The 8,391-nt window shown below is 40.6% G+C and overlaps 2 non-coding genes and 6 pseudogenes across 2 annotated transcripts; all 8 read left to right on the top strand.

The window, feature by feature from the left end:
- The first annotated feature begins 231 nt into the window (after positions 1 to 231).
- On the top strand, positions 232 to 350 carry LOC125003246. Its single transcript, XR_007112108.1, has one exon. It is a non-coding gene; the product is annotated as a 5S ribosomal RNA (ribosomal RNA).
- Positions 351 to 599: 249 nt separating this feature from the next.
- On the top strand, positions 600 to 718 carry LOC125002328 (annotated as a pseudogene).
- Positions 719 to 2,713: 1,995 nt separating this feature from the next.
- On the top strand, positions 2,714 to 2,832 carry LOC125003117. The gene has a single exon (XR_007111984.1). It is a non-coding gene; the product is annotated as a 5S ribosomal RNA (ribosomal RNA).
- A 101-nt stretch (positions 2,833 to 2,933) lies between these two features.
- On the top strand, positions 2,934 to 3,052 carry LOC125001911 (annotated as a pseudogene).
- A 101-nt stretch (positions 3,053 to 3,153) lies between these two features.
- On the top strand, positions 3,154 to 3,262 carry LOC125002715 (annotated as a pseudogene).
- Positions 3,263 to 3,363: 101 nt separating this feature from the next.
- Positions 3,364 to 3,482, top strand: LOC125002054 (annotated as a pseudogene).
- A 249-nt stretch (positions 3,483 to 3,731) lies between these two features.
- On the top strand, positions 3,732 to 3,850 carry LOC125002326 (annotated as a pseudogene).
- Positions 3,851 to 8,303: 4,453 nt separating this feature from the next.
- Positions 8,304 to 8,391, top strand: part of LOC125002975 — a 115-nt pseudogene continuing 27 nt past the window's right edge.

Raw genomic sequence — 8,391 nt, 5'->3', positions numbered from 1 at the left:
TAAGACTAATAAAAAACAAAAAAAAAAAACGAACAATTCCCGATCTCGTCTGATCTCAGAAGCTAAGCAGTGTAGGGCCTGGTTAGTACTTGGATGGGAGACCTCCTGGGAATACCAGGTGCTGTAAGCTTTTCATTCTCATCAGGAGACATGGTAACATTGACATCATCAGAATACATGCAATGATCATTATGATCACTTATATATACTGCTTTAGTTACATTTGACGTTGCTTACGGCCATACCAACCTGAACAAGCCCGATCTCGTCTGATCTCGGAAGCTAAGCATGGTCGGGCCTGGTTAGTACTTGGATGGGAGACCGCCTGGGAATACCAGGTGCTGTAAGGTTTTCATTTTCATCAGGAGACATGGTAACATTTACATCATCAAAATACATGCAATGATGATTTTGAGCACTTATATATACTGCGTTTGTGACAGCTAGCGTTGCTTACGGCCATACCACCCTGAAGCTGATCTGGTTGCTTACGAGGAGACATGGAGACATCAGGAGACATGGTAACATTTACATCATCAAAATACACGCAATGATCATTTTGATCACTTATATATACTGCTTTAGAGACATTTGCCGTTGCTTACGGCCATACCAACCTGAACAATCCCGATCTCATATGATCTCGGAAGTTTAGCAGGGTCGGGCGTGGTTAGTACTTGAATGGGAGGCTGCCCGGGAATACCAGGTCCTGTAAGCCTTTCATTTTCATCAGGGGACACAGGAACATTTCCATCATCATAATACATGCAATATTTATTTTGACCACTTATATGTACCGCTTTTGTGACTGACACCATACACACCTTGTAAGACGCCCGTGTTTGCTTGTCTCGCTTGCTTTCAGTTTGAAAGTCTAACAGAATCTACGGACAAACCTAGGTTTGTATAAAACAAACTTTCAATAAGAGCAAAGGCAAAGATTCTATGCCATCATGATCAAAGGAAAACATTTCATGACATCATCATCAAAGGAAAACAATTGAGGACATCATCAAATGAAAACAATTGAGGACTGACGCCGAAATAAAACGAGGCCAGGGGAGCTAACGTGGTCGTTAGCATACGGTGGAGTGGGGAGCTAACTACGGGGCTAAGTTAACGTGCTAACGGCCAATTTCAATGTGTCAGAATGTGTCTGTATGTATGTTAGTATTTTATTTTTATTTAACCTTTGTTTACCTAGGCAAGCAATTAGAAAAGTTTTACGGCTGTAGTTGTGTTGTCATTTTTATTGCTGTAAGTTTTCTGTTTGTCTTGGAACAGGCTAACCGGTTTAGCACGTTGTGATGCTGCCAACTGGTACAGCGTTAAATAGTTGTACAACTACAACTATAGCCGAAGAGTCAACCTTAACATATTTGAGTGTTTATGCTCTAATGCTGGACTTTTTATGAGACATGTATAAAAGAGTGATCTATGAAAATAAAAAAGACCCCAGTTAGTTGTCATTAGATGTACTGAATCACTTGAATCTTGAATTAGAGATAAGGCAGGACTATTTTACGTTATTCCCCGTGGAGAAATGAAGGTTTTACAGACAATGCAAAATGATAAAACAAACCAAAACCAAAGGAGAGAAACTATATAAAGTAAATATGTTCAAGGTACAAAAATAATTACATCTACTACTATTTTTCACTAATACTGATACAGTTGGTAGAAGAGTGGTAGTGGTGATTTTGGTTGCTCATGCCAAAATCTGACGACATATATTATCATATCAATAGTACCATCGGACGGCAGTGTTATAGATCTCACTACTCAAGATTGAAAGGTGTTAATGAAAACTTTGATCGAGGAACCTAAATGAAAACACAACCAGAGTGGGAGAAAAGAAAATGATCACAGAAAACAGAAGAAATTTGGAAAATCTTTCCCACACTCTCTCTTCCTATCGCACTCCTCACAAAATTTACATAGAATGTGCCATAGAATGTTTTCCTTCATGATGTCATAGAATTCTGTCCTTTCATCAAATCTTTTCCTTTGGCCATGATGGCATAGAATCTTTGCCTTTGATCTTACTGAAAGTTTGTTTTTATACAAGCCTCTGTGGATCTGTACATTCTTTAATGCTTCTCAGAGTTACAAATTGACTGCAAGCAAGACAACGAACACACTTGAATAGAGCATGGTTCATTGATTTTTGTCCAAAGTTTTACAAAACATTTCCCGAATGACAAGCATCAATGGCAACCAACAAAACAGCAAAAGAGCTGAATATCTCAGTAGGGAGCACTCTGGGAAATTGCCTGAAAGTGCAATCTTTCCTCAGAGAGGGCGGCTTTGAATTTGTTACCAAATGCTACAAAAACCAACGAGAAAGTCGACTTCAAAGTCAACAAGAGCCGTCCGGCAATTTTCAGACAGGCAAAAGTTGAAATTGATATGCTGAAATTGACATGCTGAAACAGCTGCGACGTCCGCATAGGTGATGATGATTGGCTAAGGTGCAGTAGGCCTTTCACGATAAGCCAATCTCAGGCAGTGTTCAGTTTAAACACAAATCACATCCAAACCCTGGTTGGACCGGTGTCGCCTTGTTTTTGTCTCTGATTCATATCTACCTGTTACATTCTGACTCTACTTCCTGGCAGACTGTATCATTGTAGAAGCTTCAGCTCAAAAACAAAAATTCATGCAATGATGATTTTGATCACTTATATATACTGCTTTAGTGACATTTGACATTGCTTATGGCCATACCAACCTGAACACGCCTGATCTCGTCTGATCTCGGAAGCCAAGCATGGTCGGGCCTGGTTAGTACTTGGATGGGAGACCGCCTGGGAATACCAGGTGCTGTAAGCTTTTCATTTTCATCAGGAGACATGGTAACATTTACATCATCAAAATACATGCAATGATCTGTGTGACCACTTATATATACTGCTTTAGTTACATTTGAAATTGCTTATGGCCATACCAACCTGAACACGCCCGATCTCGTCTGATCTCGGAAGCTAGGCACGGTCGATCCTGGTTAGTACTTGGATGGGAGACCGCCTGGGAATACTAGGTGCTGTAAGCCTTTCATTTTCATCAGGAGACATGGTAACATTTACATCATCAAAATACATGCAATGATCATTTTGACCACTTATATATACTGTGTTTGTGACAGTGACCATTGCTTACGGCCATACCACCCTGAACACGTCTGATCTCGGAAGCTAGGCAGTGTAGGGCCTGGTTAATACTTGGATGGGAGACCGCCTGGGTATACCAGGTGCTGTAAGCCTTTCATTTTCATCAGGAGACATGGTAACATTTACATCATCAAAATACATGCAATGATCATTTTGACCACTTATATGTACTGATTAAGTGACATTTGACGTTGCTTACGGCCATACCAACCTGAACAAGCCTGATCTCGTCTGATCTCGGAAGCTAATCAGCGTCGTGCCTGGTTAGTACTTGGATGGGAGACTGCCTGGGAATACCAGGTGCTGTAAGCTTTTCATTTTCATCAGGAGACATGGTAACATTTACATCATCAAAATACATGCAATGATGATTTTGAGCACTTATATATACTGCGTTTGTGACAGCTAGCGTTGCTTACGGCCATACCACCCTGAAGCTGATCTGGTTGCTTACGAGGAGACATGGAGACATCAGGAGACATGGTAACATTTACATCATCAAAATACACGCAATGATCATTTTGATCACTTATATATACTGCTTTAGAGACATTTGCCGTTGCTTACGGCCATACCAACCTGAACAATCCCGATCTCATATGATCTCGGAAGTTTAGCAGGGTCGGGCGTGGTTAGTACTTGAATGGGAGGCTGCCCGGGAATACCAGGTCCTGTAAGCCTTTCATTTTCATCAGGGGACACAGGAACATTTCCATCATCATAATACATGCAATATTTATTTTGACCACTTATATGTACCGCTTTTGTGACTGACACCATACCACCTTGTAAGACGCCCGTGTTTGCTTGTCTCGCTTGCTTTCAGTTTGAAAGTCTAACAGAATCTACGGACAAACCTAGGTTTGTATAAAACAAACTTTCAATAAGAGCAAAGGCAAAGATTCTATGCCATCATGATCAAAGGAAAACATTTCATGACATCATCATCAAAGGAAAACAATTGAGGACATCATCAAATGAAAACAATTGAGGACTGACGCCGAAATAAAACGAGGCCAGGGGAGCTAACGTGGTCGTTAGCATACGGTGGAGTGGGGAGCTAACTACGGGGCTAAGTTAACGTGCTAACGGCCAATTTCAATGTGTCAGAATGTGTCTGTATGTATGTTAGTATTTTATTTTTATTTAACCTTTGTTTACCTAGGCAAGCAATTAAGAAAAGTTTTACCGGCTGTAGTTGTGTTGTCATTTTTATTGCTGTAAGTTTTCTGTTTGTCTTGGAACAGGCTAACCGGTTTAGCACGTTGTGATGCTGCCAACTGGTACAGCGTTAAATAGTTGTACAACTACAACTATAGCCGAAGAGTCAACCTTAACATATTTGAGTGTTTATGCTCTAATGCTGGACTTTTTATGAGACATGTATAAAAGAGTGATCTATGAAAATAAAAAAGACCCCAGTTAGTTGTCATTAGATGTACTGAATCACTTGAATCTTGAATTAGAGATAAGGCAGGACTATTTTACGTTATTCCCCGTGGAGAAATGAAGGTTTTACAGACAATGCAAAATGATAAAACAAACCAAAACCAAAGGAGAGAAACTATATAAAAGTAAATATGTTCAAGGTACAAAAATAATTACATCTACTACTATTTTTCACTAATACTGATACAGTTGGTAGAAGAGTGGTAGTGGTGATTTTGGTTGCTCATGCCAAAATCTGACGACATATATTATCATATCAATAGTACCATCGGACGGCAGTGTTATAGATCTCACTACTCAAGATTGAAAAGGTGTTAATGAAAACTTTGATCGAGGAACCTAAATGAAAACACAACCAGAGTGGGAGAAAAGAAAATGATCACAGAAAACAGAAGAAATTTGGAAAATCTTTCCCACACTCTCTCTTCCTATCGCACTCCTCACAAAATTTACATAGAATGTGCCATAGAATGTTTTCCTTCATGATGTCATAGAATTCTGTCCTTTCATCAAATCTTTTCCTTTGGCCATGATGGCATAGAATCTTTGCCTTTGATCTTACTGAAAGTTTGTTTTATACAAGCCTCTGTGGATCTGTACATTCTTTAATGCTTCTCAGAGTTACAAATTGACTGCAAGCAAGACAACGAACACACTTGAATAGAGCATGGTTCATTGATTTTTGTCCAAAGTTTTACAAAACATTTCCCGAATGACAAGCATCAATGGCAACCAACAAAACAGCAAAAGAGCTGAATATCTCAGTAGGGAGCACTCTGGGAAATTGCCTGAAAGTGCAATCTTTCCTCAGAGAGGGCGGCTTTGAATTTGTTACCAAATGCTACAAAAACCAACGAGAAAGTCGACTTCAAAGTCAACAAGAGCCGTCCGGCAATTTTCAGACAGGCAAAAGTTGAAATTGATATGCTGAAATTGACATGCTGAAACAGCTGCGACGTCCGCATAGGTGATGATGATTGGCTAAGGTGCAGTAGGCCTTTCACGATAAGCCAATCTCAGGCAGTGTTCAGTTTAAACACAAATCACATCCAAACCCTGGTTGGACCGTGTCGCCTTGTTTTTGTCTCTGATTCATATCTACCTGTTACATTCTGACTCTACTTCCTGGCAGACTGTATCATTGTAGAAGCTTCAGCTCAAAAACAAAAATTCATGCAATGATGATTTTGATCACTTATATATACTGCTTTAGTGACATTTGACATTGCTTATGGCCATACAACCTGAACAGCCTGATCTCTCTGATTCGGAACTAATCAGGTCGTGCCTGGTTAGTACTTGATGGAGACGCCTGGGATACCAGGTGCTGTAAGTTTTCATTTTCATAGGGACTGGTAACATTTAATCATCAAATACATGCAATGATATTTTGACCATTATATATATTGGTTTGTACAGGCACCATTGCTTCGGCCACCAACTGAACAGCCCGATCTGTCTGATCTTGGAAGCTAACAGGTCGGCTGGTTAGTACTTGGATGGGAGACCGCCTGGAATACCAGTCTGTAAGCTTTTCATTTTCATAGGAGACATGGTAACTTAATCATCAAATACAGCAATGATATTGACATTATATATATGCTTGTACATATCGCTTGACAACCACCTGACACGCCTGCTCGTTTGTCTCGGAAGCCAGCAGGTCGGGCTGGTTTACTTGGATGGGAGACGCTGGAATCCAGGTGTGTAAGGTTTTTTTTCTTCAGGAACATGGTATTTACTCTCAAATCATGCAATGAATTTGACAATTATTATATGTTTTGTGACTGACAATGCTTAAGGGATACACACTGACACACCGTCTGATCTGAAGTTGCGGGGGCTGGTTTATGGATGGGGACTTGGATGGGGAAGCCTGGATTCGTGTTAGTTTTTTTCATCAGGAACTGGTAACTTACATCATCAAAATACATGCATGATCATTTTGACACTTATATTGTAGTGACATTGACATTGCTTACGGCTACAATAACAGCCGATCCGTTGATTCGAAGCACTGTGGCTGGTTAGTATTGATGGACGCCTGGGAATACTGGTGTGTAAGCTTCATTTATCAGGAGATGGTACATTTACTCATCAAATATGCAATGATGATTTTGCATTTATATATTTTTGACAGTACTGTTACGCATACACCTGAACAGCGATCGTCTGATTGGAATTTAACAGGTAGCTGTTGATTGGATGGAGACGCTGGAATACAGGTGCGTACTTTTCTTCATCAGGAGCATGGTAACATACTCATCAAAACATAAAATCTTTTGACCACTTTATTTGCTTGTGAATTGACTCTTACGCCTACCAAACTGAACACGCCCGTCTCGTGATCTCGGAAGCAAGCATGGTCGGCTGTTAGTATTGGTGAGACGCCGGATACAGGCTGAAGTTCTTTCTCAGGGACTGTAAATTTACATCATAAAATACATGCATGATCTTTGACCACTATATATATGCTTTGTTACTGAATTGCTTAGGCATACCACTGAACCGCCATCGTGATCTCGGAAGTGCAGGTCGCTGGTTATATTGGATGGGAGACGCCTGGGAACTGGTGCTGTAGCCTTTCATTCATCGGAGCATGGTAACTTACTCATCAAAATACATGCATATCATTTTGACATTTATATGTGTTTGTGACATGACATTTTCCACCCTGAACGTGATCTCGAAGCTAGGCAGTGGGCCTGGTTATACTGGAGGGAGACGCTGGGACAGTGCTGTAAGCCTTTCATTTTCATCAGGAGACATGGTAACATTTAATCATCAAAAACATGCAATGATCATTTTACCACTTATATGTACTGATTAAGTGACATTTGACTTGCTTACGGCCATACCAACTGAACAAGCCTGATCTCGTCTGATCTCGGAAGCTAATCAGCGTCGTGCCTGGTTAGTACTTGATGGAGACTGCCTGGGAATACCAGGTGCTGTAGCTTTTCATTTCATCAGGAACATGTAACATTTACATCATCAAAATACATGCAATATGATTTGACCAATTATATATATTGCTTTGCACAGCACCATGCTACGCATACCAACCTGAACAGCCGATCTCGTCTGATCTGGAAGCAAACACGGTCGGGCTGTTAGTACTTGATGGGAGACCGCTGGGAATACCAGGTGCTGTAAGCTTTCATTTTCATCAGAGACATGGTACATTGACATCATCAAATACATGCAATGATCATTTGACCATTATATATACTGCGTTTGTCACATCACCATCGTTACGACCATACCACCTGAACACGCCTGTCTCGTTTGATCTCGGAAGCCAAGCAGTGTCGGGCTGTTATACTTGGATGGAGACCGCCCGGAATACCAGGTGCTGTAAGTTTTTATTCTCTTCAGGAGACATGGAATATTTACATCATCAAAATACATGCATGATCATTTTGACACTTATAATACTGCTTTTGTGACTGACAAAATGGCTTAAGGCATACCACATGAACAACACCAGTGTCTTGTCTCAAGTTTAGCAGGGTCGGGCGGGTTAGTACTTATGGTGATGGTGGACTTGGAGGGAGACAGCCTGGTTACAGGTGCTGTAAGCTTTTCATTTTCATCAGGAGACATGGTAACATTTACATCATCAAAATACATGCAATGATCATTTTGACCACTTATATATGCTGCTTAGTGACATTTGACATTGCTTACGGCCATACCAAACTCAACACGCCCGATCCGTTGATCTCGGAAGCTAAGCAGTGTAGTGCCTGGTTAGTAGTTGATGGAGACC

Source organism: Mugil cephalus, chromosome 23 (assembly GCF_022458985.1).
Source record: "Mugil cephalus isolate CIBA_MC_2020 chromosome 23, CIBA_Mcephalus_1.1, whole genome shotgun sequence".
Lineage (NCBI taxonomy): Eukaryota > Metazoa > Chordata > Actinopteri > Mugiliformes > Mugilidae > Mugil > Mugil cephalus.
Note: the sequence above shows the minus strand (reverse complement) of the source record. Positions and strands in the feature narration are given on the sequence as shown.